The sequence below is a fragment of the Podarcis cretensis genome, assembly GCF_951804945.1.
Source record: "Podarcis cretensis genome assembly, chromosome: 5".
In the NCBI taxonomy this organism is placed as follows: Eukaryota; Metazoa; Chordata; class Lepidosauria; order Squamata; family Lacertidae; genus Podarcis; species Podarcis cretensis.
In genome coordinates, this window is record NC_137174.1 from 69,629,906 (window position 1) to 69,644,503 (window position 14,598).

General features: G+C 43.4%; 1 protein-coding gene across 1 annotated transcript in view; it reads right to left on the bottom strand.

Moving 5' to 3' along the window:
• SPSB4 (splA/ryanodine receptor domain and SOCS box containing 4) overlaps nucleotides 1-1,812 on the bottom strand; it is a 181,907-nt gene extending 180,095 nt beyond the window's left edge. The window contains exon 1 of the mRNA XM_079975935.1: nucleotides 1,495-1,812. The gene's annotated coding sequence lies outside the window, so the exon portion shown is untranslated. The remainder of the gene's footprint in view (nucleotides 1-1,494) is intronic.
• Between the last annotated feature and the right edge of the window lie 12,786 nt (nucleotides 1,813-14,598).

The following is a 14,598-nucleotide window of genomic DNA, read 5'->3' on the forward strand; positions in this document are numbered from 1 at the left end:
TTTGACCTATGACATTCAGCAAGTAGATTTCCTTCCTGCAACCAACAATAAAATCATGGTATCTTACAGTAATATCGCTAAATTCCGCACATGCAGTCAATGCAGAGCTACTCTTTCCCACCTAGTCACAAGTATTTAAAAATAAAAAAGGGTATTAATGCTACATTTCAATTAATAGCTCTCATTTGCAAGCCCTGCATGGTGCTTTGAAGTCCCAACTTCAGAACTTCAAAGCACCCTGTCACCTGACATTATTGTGACATCAGGTGATGGACGGGTGGGCAGCCTCACCCACGGTGCTATGTTCCAATAAAGATCTGCCTGCAGTGCCAAAAACAGGTTCCGCACCCCTGATTTACAACAAAGCAGCTCCACTAACAGCTGAAACCTAATGAAAGAATATGTGCCAATGTTTCCATTTTCAACCTCAAAGGGAAAATCATTCATGCTTTCCATTCACTCAGACCCTTACTAATAAGCCAGACCCAATCATTCATCTATGGTATAGAAGCCTGAGATGGCCAGCAGTTATTCCTTTCATATTATACCCATTTCTAGAGGGTTAGCCAACAATCTGGGTTAGTCTGCAGCAGCAAAAGCAGTGAATGGTCTTGGGCACCTGATGTCATCATAAATTGATTGACTGACTATAAATCTATTGGCTTTCACGTTGTGGGACCTACAGCAAAACTTTTCCTTTCTGTGTCTTAAATGTGCCCAGCACAATGGCCTCCCCCTACGTCTAAGCCAGGAGCCAAAGTAAACAAGGAAATCCAAAGTAAGGGATGTAAGGAAAGAAAACTCAAAGAGCAGCAGTTCGCGGTACCTCCCCCCCCCCACAAAAAACCCCTGGAGATCAACAGGTTCATACTGTGACATGAGGGGGGGGGAACCCCCACTGAAAACAAAGCTGCATTTCAGTCACAAGGTGCTTTTCGACTGAGATTTGGCTTTCCTTTGACAGCCACGACACCCCATCCCCTCAAAAAAGAACTTCCGAAATCCACAGCTATATAGGTAGGTTGTGCGTGTTTCGTAAAGCGGGGAGAGAAGAAACGCAGGCAAATTGCCATTTTCAACCCAAGACGCGCTCGAGAAGCAGACAACCGCGCCATCCCCTCGATAAGGCAGGTGCGCAAGGGGAAAGCGAAACCTCCAAGCAGCGCGGCGTTGCGCCTTGGATTAAAGCAGAGAGAAACTGCCTCCTGGTCCTTGCCTCCTCCCTCCAAACTTTCCCGGGCAGTGGGGATCCGGCCTCCCCTCCGTCTCCACTTCCCAGGGGGTCGAACCTTTCCATCCAGGCGCCCCTTGATTTAGCTGCGCCCCCCATGCCACGCCGGGGGTCGAGGAGGAAGAAGGAAGTGGTTGCCTGCCCATCCCAAACCTCCCTGCCCGGTTCCCGGGGAAAAGAAGATCTTAGCACAGAGAGAGAGAGGCTGGCAAAGCTAGGCGAGGAGCGAAGAGACGCCGTGCCTGGGAATGGGAATCACTCACCGCGCGCCCGCTTGCCCTGAACCCGGCGGGAGCAGCGCCCTTTGGAGCAGCCGAGAGAGCCCTCTGGAGCTCGGCGGGGAACTTCATCAGCTGCCCTTCCTCGGAGCCGGGGAGTCTTTTGCTGCCGGCACCGCCGGTTCCCCTTTGGCGCGCCGCTCTCCGCGCTGGCTCGTAGGCTCCACCAGTCATAAACAGCAGCAGCGGCAGCCTCCGCCGGGGAGAAGGAGGGCGCACGGAGGACCAGGGCGATGCCACTGCTGCTGCTGCTGCTGCTGCTCTGCTCCACCCTGCTCGGCAGCTGAGCTGGGACCGTCACCCAGCAGCCAGGGTGGAAGCAGGAGGCGCTGCGAGGCTGCACCAGGGGCGCCCACAGGGTCCTAGCGCTAGGATGGCGCATCTCCGAATGGGTGCTGGGTAGGGGATGGAAGGAAAGGTCGCACGCACACATACATTGTCAGAGAATCATAGAACTGGAGAGTGGGGAGGGAGCCCGAGGGTCATCTAGTCCAACCCCCGGCAGTGCAGCAATCTCAACAAATCATACATGACAGATGCTTAAAACCTCCAAGGAAGGAGAGTCCAACACCTCCTGAGGGGGTCTGTTCCACTGTCGAACGGCTCTTACTGTCAGAAAGTTCTTCCTGATGTTTGCTGGTACAGTGGTACCTCGGGTTAAGTACTTAATTAGTTCCGGAGGTCTGTTCTTAACCTGAAACTGTTCTTAACCTGAAGCACCACTTTAGGTAATGGGGCCTCCCACTGCCGCCGCGCCGCCAGAGCACGATTTCTGTTCTCATCCTGAAGCAAAGTTCTTAACCTGAGGTAATATTTCTGAGTTAGCGGAGTCTGTAACCTGAAGCGTATGTAACCGGAAGCACCACTGTAATGTCCTTTCTTCTAACTTGAAGCTACTGGTTCAGGTCCTAGCCTCCAGAGCAGGAGAAAATGAGTTTGCTGCACCCTCCATGTGACAGCTCTTTAGATAATTGAAGATTCCTATCACCTGTTTTCTAGGCTAAACATTCCCAACTCCCTCATAAAGCTTGCTTTCTAGACCCTTTATCATCCTCCTCTGCACACATTCCAGCTTGTGAATATCCTTCTTTACTTGTGGTACACAGAACCATGGGCATAGCCAGGATTTTTTTTTGGGGGGGGGGCAGCCAAAGTTGGTGAGCCCCCCTGCTCCCCCCCATCCATGCACAGAACTGGACACAGGTGTGGTCTGACCAAGGCAGAATAAAGCAGGACTATTCCTTCGTTTGATAGGCACACTATATTTCTGTTGATGCAGCCTAAACTAAGATTAACCTTTTTTGCTGCTGCGTCACACTATTTACTCATGTTAAGACCCCTAGATCCTTTTCACATGTACTGCTGGCAAGACGGTTGTCCCCCCTCTTATATTAGTGCAGCTAGTTCTTCCTGCCTAAATGCAGAACCTTACATTAGTCCTTATTGTTCCCAGTTCTCCAATCTGTTAAGGTAATCTTGCATCCCATTTTTTTCTTTGACAGCATTGAGTATTATGAGTATATTACGAGTATATTTTAATGATCATATATCTTATTCAAACCCAACTGAAAATAAAAGCTGTTGCCTTCTAGCTGAACTCCAGTCCACAAAAGCCTATCAGGATTTTGTATAGTTTTTGTTTTTATTATTTCACATTTATAACCACCCTTCCTCCCCAAAGGGAGCCCAGGGCAATGTACCTTAATAAAATTACATAAAAGCAATTTAAAACAGCACTAGAAGATATAGCAAGACAGCAGTTAAAACCATCAGTGTAAAAACTTCACAAAACTATTAGTCACAAGCCAGTATAAACAAGAAATGGTTACATTTAATGTAGCACAAAGTTAAAGTTAAAATTTATGCAGAATAAACGTAGTGACCATTCGCAAGAGTGGTAACTAGCGACCTGTTATTGGTAGGAATAGTTTTGCAATTGAGTGCTAGTTAAAGTAGGGCTTAGAATTTAATCAAGGTAAATGTTAAAATATAAGCCAGGCCAGTTTCCTGATCAGGAGATGAGCCATTTAGAGAACAAGGGGAAGCCATTAGGAAAGACAACGGGGGGGGGGGGGGGGGCATTTGCCAAATGGCAAATGGGAGAGGCCCCTCCCTCAACTCAGAGTTAGTAGACAAAGTCAGAGTTTGAAGTAGAGTTTTAACAGTCGAATTTGTGTGATGTGACCTGGAGAAAAAGGTGGCAGGCAGTTAAAGTCAACAAGCTGGAAAGAGTGTCAGAGCATGATAGTTTTGAATCCAGAGCTGCGTCTATGGGAGAAGCAAACCTTTTTGGGGTGATTATGCTTTGAGCCCCTCCATTGTAGGCTCATGTTGTATATACCGTATTGGCCTGAATATAAGCCTCACTTTTCCCCCAAATTCTGACCACGAAAAGATAACGTGTGGCTTATATTTGTGACCTTATGGTATGCAGCCAGGAGTGCGGGGCAGACAGTGCCAGAGGCGCAGCAAAGCAGTGCCTGCCCCATGTATAGTCCCCCATTCTCTCCCCCAAGGCCAGGAAGGGAGAGAGTGAGGAAGGGGAAAGGCCGCTGGCAACACAGTGTGCCCCCCCCCCCCCAGTATTCAGCCAGGAGCAGCGAGGAATGGAGCGGCTTATATTCTGGTATTTTTTTCTTTTTCCCTCCTCCAATTTTAAAGGTGTGGCTTATATTCGGGTGCGGCTTATATTTGGGCCAATACAGTAGTACCTCAGGTTACAGACGCTTCAGGTTACAGACTCCTCAGGTTACAGACTCCGCTAACCCAGAAATAGTGCTGTACCTCAGGTTAAGAACTTTGCTTCAGGATGAGAATAGAAATCATGCGGCAGTAGCTGGAGGCCCCATTAGCTAAAGTGGTACCTCAGGCTAAGAACTGTTTCAGGCTAAGAACGGACCTCCAAAATGAATTAAGTTCTTAACCCAATGTACCACTGTACAGTATGTGTAAATAAACCATATATCATAAAGACACGGCAGCCCCATTCCCAAAAGGACGCAAGGACCCTGGGTAAGTGTGCCTGGAACCCCTGCAATCAGAGATTGGGGTGGTGTGCAACAATATGTCCTTTTAATGTCTAACACCCTTCAATCCGCAATGACACCATTAGAAATAAAAAGCCTTTCACATTTGGAAAGTAGGAGGATCATGCTTTCCTGATGGTGCAAACCTGCTATTTCTAGTCCTGGTGAATCATGATGAAGCAGACTTTACATGTGTCACTGATCAAAGCCATAGTATTTCCTGTCCTGAACCTCACCCCTTAGGAGGAAAATCACAGATGGAAAAAGGGAAGGCAATTTTATTTCTTTGCAATTACAATGTAATGGCTCTGGTTGGAAAGTTTCTACAGCTTATGATGTGTCATATGGTATTCTAGGGGACATGTCTGAGATGGCAGGATGTGATTACTGCTATGTCAAATAGGAGCGCACTTTATCATAAGAGAAAACCACTGTCCACTGAATGTCTGGAAAATGCAAGGACAAGATTTATAGCAGTGGGCACACCCCTCTGATACCAAATCATGTGTATGCATGGATAATCAGAAAGGGTGGGTTTCTAGTGATTGATTTATTATTTAATTTCTATATTACTTGATATATTTAAAAATATCTCTAACCGATGTATAGTGGTACCTCGGGTTACATACACTTCAGGTTACAGACTCTGCTAACCCAGAAATATTACCTTTGCTTCAGGATGAGAACAGAAATTGGGCTCTGGCGGTGCGGCGGCAGCAGGAAGCCCCATTAGCTAAAGTGGTGCTTCAGGTTAAGAACAGTTTCAGGTTAAGAACAGACCTCCGGAACGAATTAAGTACTTAACCTGAGGTACCACTGTACAGAAAACCGAAGCAACAACAGGCAACTTAAATAAAATATTTAAAAAATACACAGTTACGCATATTTGAAATGTTACATTAATACGAAGTTACAACTATCTAGAAATCCATATCAGTTTATTTTCCTTCTGCCACACCTTCCCTCTCAGGCTCTGGGTTCTTGCCCAGGGTCCAAACAAACTCCCAGCTCACCCACAGAAGTCTCATAACACGAAGAGTTTCTGGAAACAACGGCCACCCCTCTGGTCTCCCACTCTAGACTTGCTTTTTATGGACAGGCCCAAGGTGGATAATACTTCCTCACAGTGGCGTAGCGTGGGTTGTCAGCACCTGGGGCAAGGCAAGTAATTTGCGCCCCCTAACCCGTGGATTTTAGTAGGGGCAGAGAGCTGCGAGTGCGAGCGCGCCCCCCCCCCCAGATGTTGCGCCCGGTGCGGCCGGCCCCCCTGCACCCCCCACGCTACGCCACTGCTTCCTCAGGCTGCCCCGTGCCTCTTTGGTGCCTCCTGCCTCTCGCCTTCCATTCTGCTCAATTTGCTACATCCTAGCTGTGATGCCCTGCGGTGCCCCCTAGACTCAGTGCCCAGTGCGGTGGAACCAGTCGCACTGCCCTAAAGCCACCTCTGATGCCCACCAGCACAGCTCAGCAGAAAGCCCTGAAATAGGATGTTCCAAAGGTGGGGCTGGGGCTGAGCCGACTCAGGATCTAGGGGATCCTGTGCTGCTCTTACAACCAGCATTGGGTACCAGCAAGCATCTGCCTGCCCTCCACTTTCTGCTGCTACCACCACAAATGGCCAGACTGAGTATTTGGCCATAGATCCACCACTGTGCAAAGCCTTGGCATTAGCTCTGCCTGAATGCATGTGCAACATGGTATGCCAGTTACTACAGATGCAGGGCTCCTCTTGTTTGGTCCTAACGGTTGGCACCCCAATTAGGGAATACTTCCACCAGGGCAGCTTACATGGCAACCACTTTGATGTCATTGCAGCATCAGGAATAGACCTTTTTATTCTGCCAGGCAATCTTGTTTTCCTACCATTGCTTGTTTTCCTACCATTTGAGTTTTTGTCATTTTGCTGTATTTATTGTGGGTTGTTTTTCGCTGTGTTTTTTATTTTTTCCTGTCCTTGTTGTAAGGCAATTTTCCAGGAAGGTGCTGTATAACTGTCTTAAACAAACAAACAAACAAGCAAGCAAGCAAACAAACAATGTCTCCATGGATCTAACTGCTTTTATTATAGAATAGCTTCAGCTTAGGCACACATTTAGCAACATGACTGAGATGCACAGGCATGCACACACAGACTTTTTCATGGATTGAAGCCCTTTCAGAGAGATGAATTCACATAGAATGAATCCTGTGTATGTTGGAGAGAGAAAACAGACGTAAGCTTCATACAGTGGTGCCTCGCAAGACGAAAAGAATCCATTCCGCGAGTCTCTTCGTCTTGCGGTTTTTTCGTCTTGCGAAGCAACCCTATTAGCGGCTTAGCGGCTTAGCGCTATTAGCGGCAAAGCGGCTAAGCGGCTATTAGGGGCTTAGCGGCTTAAAAAAAGGGGGGGAGCAAAAAAAATCGCAAGACTCACAAGATGTTTTCGTCTTGCGAAGCAAGCCCATAGAGAAATCCGTCTTGCGAAGCGCCTCAAAAAACGGAAAACCCTTTCGTCTAGCGGGTTTTTCGTCTTGCGAGGCATTCGTCTTGCGGGGCACCACTGTATATCCCAGACCTTTGTGCATTCATTAAAATGTCTGTAAAGATGGTCCCAACCTTCACACATACATGCCGGGACTCTTTGGAGACATTCCAAACAGAATAGATCAGGATAGACCCTGCTGCAATGAAACTGCATTACACCAATGTCCACAGTGGCAGATTTACAGGTATTTGTCATATTTTGCAGAATCGGGCTCCAGTGACTGGTGGGCCCCCATGTTATTAGTATGCATTGTTAACTGAGAAGATACATTTGAAATGTGACTGTAAATAACAAATCATCATTGTTGAATTCTAGTGTTTTAGTCTGTTGCATTGTTTCCACTCTTCATTTCTCCTAGACCTGGATTAAAGTCAGCAGAGGTTAGTATATTAGGGCAGGGGTTGCCATCTGGGTTCGCATGGAGTCCTTCATTGGTGTCCCTCAACAGGGAAGCCAGACTCTGAGCTTTCATTAAAAAGGAAAAAAATAAGTCTCTAGCCCTTCTAGAAAGGAAGTTAAGAAGCATAATGTGTAAGTACCTTTCTAAGCCATTTCTGTTAAATGAGCCATCCTGGCTGCTCCCACTCATTAGTGATTTTAACCAATGAATGATGCCAGAGCTGTGATTGATAAATAAGTTGTGTGGACACCAAGAAACAGGAATCCTAGAAGTTATAACAGGACTGGTTTTATAATGGTGCAATTGGAGGAACTGCACCAGGACCCGTGCCAGCAGGGCCCCCAGATGCTGAGCTTTCATTTTTTTAAAACAAGTAAATCTCTAAGCTTTCTAGAAGAAAAGTTATGGAGCATAACTTCAAAGCTGGGGGTCACCAACCCAATGCAAGCAGATAGACAAGTATAATGCTTCTTCTAGCTCTGCATTATGGAGCACTTGCTGGAATTGGAAGGACCTACCCATTTCCGACTCCTATTATGATCATCATCATCATCATCATTACACTTAATTTATTACTTGCCTTCTATACTTCTGTCTCAAGGCAATTCACACATAACATAATTAAGATCAGTTAAAAACACAAAACCACAATACAGTTTAAATCATATTAGATGGAGAGGAGAAGAAAGGTAAGACAGTTACTACACCTCTGGGTTTTTGGAGAATGTTGGTGTGAACTTGAGCTGAACATGCGAGAATCGAAAATCTCTACTAGCTACGATTGTTATGTTCTGCCTCCACTGATGGAGGCAGGATGCTTCTGAAAACCAGTTGTTTGGAATCACAAGCTGTTGCACTCATGTCCTACTTACTGACTTCCCACTGCCTCCTGGTAAGCCACTGAGAGAACAGGATGCTGGAATAGATCAACCTTTGGCCTGATCCAAAAAGACTATTCTTCATTTATTACATTTCAGTGCACGTGTATGCCCATTAACAACATTTTTAAAAGGCGGCCTCAGAATCTTCTCAAACTAAAGGCAACGTCTTGCCAGAAGATGAAGAGTACATCCGTACTAAGCAGGAAATGTTGAAGAACACACATGCTTAGTATTGCAATGCTGTCTATATTGACCTCAGCTCAACTGTAATTTAAAGTGGCTCAGTTGGAATACTCTCCAATTTCTTAACCGGGTTGATTGTTAATCAATGAAAACTCTGCTTAGTTGCTCAAAAAAACCCCTGTAAATCCCATTGCTGTCATGTTTCCTTTTAGGGCTAGGCCAAGGGATTTAGTTGCCTGAAGCAAGATGAAGGTGACCAGACCGGTGGTTGGATTTTATCTGAGCACTGGCAATGGAACAGTGTCTTTCACCACACCTGAAGGCAGCAGACAAGCACAGCGGATGCTACAGGGTAAACTCAGCTGTTCCCTAATATCTCCAACACCACCCTACCTGTGACCCAAGACAACCACTCCACTCCGCTGAGTAGCAGAGCCTGCCCTGTTTCTTTTCTAGGTTGAAGGGGAAGGAATGACTGTTGTGTCCTAGTCAAAGGATTTAATCCATTTAGTCTTCTGTTACCCCACAGCTTGCAGGACATCACGTATAATTTAGGAATAAGACCTTGAACTACCTACCCTAAAGTCTCAGGAAATAGCAAGGAATATGCTATGGTACAAACAATGTTTAGAGCTGGTTTTTAAATAAATCTGTTTCTCATTTGATTCTCCCACAATGTTAATGAAAATGCATTTACTGTGCTAATGTTAAGCCACAGAAGAATTTCTCAAAGTCCTAGAAAATGGAACAGAATAATGCACAGTAAATGTCTAATTAAAGCTGTAGGTTCACTTTAAGAGGTATGCTGCATCTGAAGACTAACAATATGGTCCTGCTTCATTAAAGAACTAAACATGAGCATGAATGTATGTTAGAATCCTATTGAGCTAAATGGGATTTTTAAAAAGCCAATTCTTAAATACTTTTTCTGGGTAGAATATTTTTGTGACTTGAAGTTCTGATTTATCCCTGATATGACCTAGTTTTAAAATGTTAATAAACCTGGTCTAAAAACAGGCACTCATTTTCTTCATGAGCCTAAGTTATTATGGGCAATAAATCTAATATGACACACTCATGCACTGTCTAGTAATAGATCTGAAACCAGGAAATTACATTTCCTATAGTAAAACACAGTCTCATATGGTACTGCCCATTATATTTTTGTTGTAGATCAGGAATCAGACCATGAAATAGTCCAGAAATATATGTGTGTACGTACGTAGGTACACAAACACACACATGTGACACAGATGGTCTACTATATAAACTATGCTAGCATGATAGATGCTTGGTCCTTTCTTCAGTACAGATTAAGGTAAAGGTAAAGGTAAAGGACCCTTGGATGGTTTAGTGCAGTCAAAGGCGATTATGGGGTGTGGCAGTCATCTCACTTCAGGCCAAGGGAGTCCGTGTTTGTCCACAGACAGCTTTCCAGGTCATGTGGCCAGCATGACTAAACCGCTTCTGGCACAACAGAACACCATGACAGAAGCCAGAGTGCACGGAAACGCCATTTACCTTCCTGCCTATTTATCTACTTGCACTGTTATGCTTTTGAACTGCTAGGTTGGCAGAAGCTGGGACAGAGCAACAGGAGCTCACTCCTTTGCGGGGATTAGAACTGCCAACCTTCCGATTGGCAAGCCCAAGAGGCTCAGTGGTTTAGACCACAGCACCACCCACTCCCTCAGTACAGAGTAGTAGGCAGCATATCCGCACCTTTTAAATACACCTCAGGGTTAAAACTGAGAATAATGCCAGTTATCTAAGCCAGCAGTGAGTTCACTGAAGTCTACTCTGCAGATATCATGATTCACACTTGATATCCAACACCTCTAGCTAATGCTAAAGATTTGTTAAGAAAGCTTCGGTTTTTCATGAATCATGGACCATTAAATTTGCTATTTCATATGCTTCAGATGTATTTTTCTGGCAAGGTTTGAAACATTTAAGGATGATTTCACTTTACACTTCTGAAATGATCTTCTTTAAAACTTTGCAGATTGGCTATGCAATTAATGTTGAAGAATGCTTTTATTACAGCAAACTCAATGCTTCTGCAGTGGGCATTTCCTAGGGAATAGCCATGCTTTGTCCTCCCAACCTTTTATGGGGCATCTGCGTGATATCATGAAAAAAATTCTGATTCCATATTTTCCCAGTTCAGCTTCATTCCCCCTGAGGGGTGTTAATGCAATGAACCCCTTCATCATATGCTCAGGTTGTAAATAAACCATATATCCTAAAGGCACCACAGTCTCCGATGACCCTCAATCCAAAGGAAGCACAAGCCTGGAAGCCCTGGAATCTCACACCACTCAGAGACTGGTGGCATGCAACAAAGTGATGTGTCAGTGGGACTCAGCAGATTTAGGAAGGATAGGAATCCCCAGCTTTAAGTCATGAGGGGTAGGCTGTGCATTATCCTAAGTTTTTCTTTTTTCTTATTATTGCTTTATTGATTGTAAAGAAAAAAAAGAACAGTCAACAAAGGGAAAAAACAAAGGATAATATAAATTACCAAAAAAAAAAAAAAAATCATTTCTGACAACACAACTTCTATTATGACTTCCAGTCACCCCATCAAGAGTCCCAGGTTTCTTTTGAGTAGTGCACTTTTCATTATCACTCCAAACTTCTCCCAAATTTTTATTTTAATAAGGTTTTCTATGTTCATACAGGGGTCATTCTAAGCCTGCCAGAGAATTCACATTTTTACAATGCTCTTTAAGATATTTTCTGTAAATTTCCCACTCTCTGATAAATGTTTGTTTTGTATTATATCTAATTCTTTCTGTCATCCTTGCTAAATCTGTGTATTCTACTAATTTGGTCTGCCAATCCACTTTGGTCGGGATGGAATCTCCCTTCCATCTTTTGGCTATTAAGATTCTTGCTGCCACTGTTGTGTATAAGAAAATCTTCCTCACATTTTTTGGAATGTCTATACCTATTATGCCCAGTAGAAGGCTTTAGGGGTTTTTTTTTGCAAAAGAGATTTTAATCAGCTTTTTGAGCTCATTGTATATTATATCCCAAAATCCCCCTATTTTTCTATAATTCCACCACATGTGAATCATTGTCCCCTCCGCCTCTCTACATCTCCAACAAATGCTTGACCCAGTTCTATACATTTTCGCCAATTTTGATGGATACCAACGGTTGGTTAGATACCAACGGCAAAGCATTTTCATGAAGTTCTCTTTCAGGTTATAACATGCAGTAAACTTCAAGTCTTCAAGTTTTTCTATAACGTGGAGAGAAACACCATACTCTGAAAGAAGATTTAAGAAAGATTTAAGAAAAACTCAATCTCTTACAAAGTTTTAAGGGAAAAAAATTATTTGGTGCTTGTTAAAACCATAGCTGTGAATTCAAGCCATTTCTGGGATTTAATGCCAGGAATTAATTAATTGTGCCCTTTGCATTTTGTTTATATTATTGTGCTTCTACTCTTATCATCTTATTGTCTTATTGTTTAACTTCTACACCACCTTGAGATGGATTGTAATAGGTGGCTAGGAAGTGATTCATAAATTAAATGAATTATATTCATAATAATTAGCAATTAATAACAAGGAAAATATGAAATTAAGGCTGCAATATTATACACACCTAGAAGAAAATTTCATTGAGCTCAGTAGGACTTACTTATTGGTAGATATTTGTAGAATTTCTCTGTAAAAGGGAGAATTTGGGTATAAGCACCATTTGTTTGGCTACATAGCAATTCTCTTTTTTTTTTTTTAATAAATATTTTTATTAATTTTCATTTGCCACGTACATAACAAAAACATAGATCTCGACATAAAACATAGCAATTCTCTATGATAACCTTTTGTTGTTGTTTAGTCGTTTAGTCGTGTCCGACTCTTCGTGACCCCATGGACCAGAGAACGCCAGGCACTCCTGTCCTCCACTGCCCCCCGCAGCTTGGTCAGACTCATGCTGGTAACCTCGAAAACACTATCCAACCATCTCGTCCTCTGTCGCCCCCTTCTCCTTGTGCCCTCCATCTTTCCCAACATCAGGGTCTTCTCCAGGGAGTCTTCTCTTCTCATGAGGTGGCCAAAGTACTGGAGCCTCAGCTTCACAATCTGTCCTTCCAGTGAGCACTCAGGGCTGATTTCCTTCAGAATGGAGAGGTTTGATCTTCTTGCAGTCCATGGGACTCTCAAGAGTCTCCTCCAGCACCATAATTCAAAAGCATCCATTCTTCGGCGATCAGCCTTCTTAATGGTCCAGCTCTCACTTCCATACATCACTACTGGGAAAACCATAGCTTTAACTATACGGACCTTTGTTGGCAAGGTGATGTCTCTACTTCTCAAGATGCTGTCTAGGCCTGTCATTGCCCTTCTCCCAAGAAGCAGGCGTCTTTTAATTTCGTGGCTGCTGTCACCATCTGCAGTGATCATGGAGCCCAAGAAAGTAAAATCTCTCACTGCCTCCATTTCTTCCCCTTCTATTTGCCAGGAGGTGATGGGACCAGTAGCCATGATCTTCGTTTTTTTGATGTTGAGCTTCAGACCATATTTTGCACTCTCCTCTTTCACCCTCAATAAAAGGTTCTTTAATTCCTCTTCACTTTCTGCCATCAAGGTTGTGTCATCTGCATATCTGAGGTTGTTGATATTTCTTCCGGCAATCTTAATTCCGGCTAGGGATTCATCCAGCCCAGCCTTTCGCATGATGAATTCTGATAACCTTTTAACAACAACTAAAAAAAACCCCACCTGCCTCTAAATTTGGTAAATCTACTATGCTTTTGCTCCACATTAGATGAAAATTGTGAATTTTTTATGTCGACAGATTAGTGCTTTAGCTGTCATAGCTGACTAAAAGAACCAACCAATTCAAAGATTGCTTATTATAATCCGGTGCTAAGAAGACGAGTTTTCCAAATGCAATGGCTTCAGCAGAAGGCTAGAATATATCCTTCCTTATCCAACAGCTTTTGAATATAAATATAAACGTAATCCTAATATTAGACCCGTTAATAGCAAATGTCAGGACTTGTACATTTCTTACTGCTGGCTCTACATGGGGTCAGTTTTGTGCTTGTTAAGATGCAAACATTTAAACCATTTTGAAAGGCTTGCAAGAAAATTCGAAGTATTAAAACATGAATCAAGAGCTTGGTTTCCCATCTTTGCAGTTGCTCAGTTATATGTCTTATATACTAGATATGAGGGATTATGCTTTTTGAAGTCTTCCACTGTTCACTGCCCTGTCAATTTAGATTGCAACGTGATAGTTTCAACTTGAATTGTCAGGGAGAGATCATTAAATTATTTCCTGATGTCTTTAATGAATTGTTTAATGAATATGCAAATATCAGTCATGAAGATTAAATCATGTTTCTATATTCACAGTGTAATGCAAAAGAATAAATTATTGAACAAAGGAGGTGAAGTCAGTCATCTATAAATCCATATAGAAAGAAAAGGAATTCTCTTGACCTCTTGCCGGATTCTAGTTCCACACTGGCCTGTGTTCACACAACACAGTAAGTCAAACTATGAATGAGCTACAAGGCTGCAGCTTGTGGTTAGTGAGAAGGATGCTTAACTACAAGTTCAGGTTCAAATGACATGCTAAGCCAAACCTTGGCTTGGCTCAGGGTGGCAAAGGAGTGAACAGAACCAGGGAGGAGCCAAGTGGTTGTAAGTTCTGCAAGTCATAGTTTGGCTAACCATGTCATGCAAACCAGGCAGTTGTCCATGCTGACCATGTCCTGGTTTCCACAAAATTCTAAGCCATGGTTTATAACCAAGGTTTCATTTGATCATTTGAACCCAGCCCAGCTTATTAACTAAGGTTGAGTAACCAAAAACAAACTCATAAGCTATGGTTTGTTGTTGGTTTTTATAAACTTTTAGTGCTGGGTGCAAGTGAGGCCAGTATAATAATAATAATAATAATAATAATAATAATAATAATAATAACAACAACAACAACAACAACAACAATTTATTATTTGTACCCCGCCCATCTGGCTGGGTTTCCCCAGCCACTCTGGGCGGCTTCCAACAAAGATGAAAAATACACTAAAATGTCACATATTAAAA